Here is a 399-nt window from a genome sequence, read left to right on the forward strand (position 1 = left end):
AGACCTGCTATATAATAGACAGAAATAACTTGATGCCTTTTCAGAGGAATATAACTCAAGTTTTGCAAAAGTTTCCTATTCCACGGAGACATCTAAAATGCCAATCCGTGGAACAGGTGCTTCTGTCTTCATCCCCTCTCCATTTACGCAGTAGTTTTCATGGATTCCTGCTCAGATGTCACAGGCAAAGGCCAAGAGGTTAGCAGGACCTCAGCCTTGCTTTGTGGGAAGTCGGTCTGAAGGATGGTCACCCTCTCCTGGGTGTCCCTTCACTTCCATGCAGCAATTCTGGGGATCCCAGAGCCTCGGCGTCCTTGGCCTTGAACTCCATCTCCCTCTGCAGGCCGTACCGTGCAATTTCAGCCTGAGCCTCTGACCTGCTTCAGCCTCAGTTCATTT

At 49.4% G+C, this 399-nt stretch overlaps 1 pseudogene; it reads right to left on the reverse strand.

Moving 5' to 3' along the window:
* Positions 1-75: 75 nt before the first annotated feature.
* On the reverse strand, positions 76-376 carry LOC102764611 (annotated as a pseudogene).
* Positions 377-399: the final 23 nt, after the last annotated feature.

This window comes from Myotis davidii, unplaced genomic scaffold, assembly GCF_000327345.1.
Source record: "Myotis davidii unplaced genomic scaffold, ASM32734v1 C62175315, whole genome shotgun sequence".
NCBI classification, from domain to species: Eukaryota; Metazoa; Chordata; class Mammalia; order Chiroptera; family Vespertilionidae; genus Myotis; species Myotis davidii.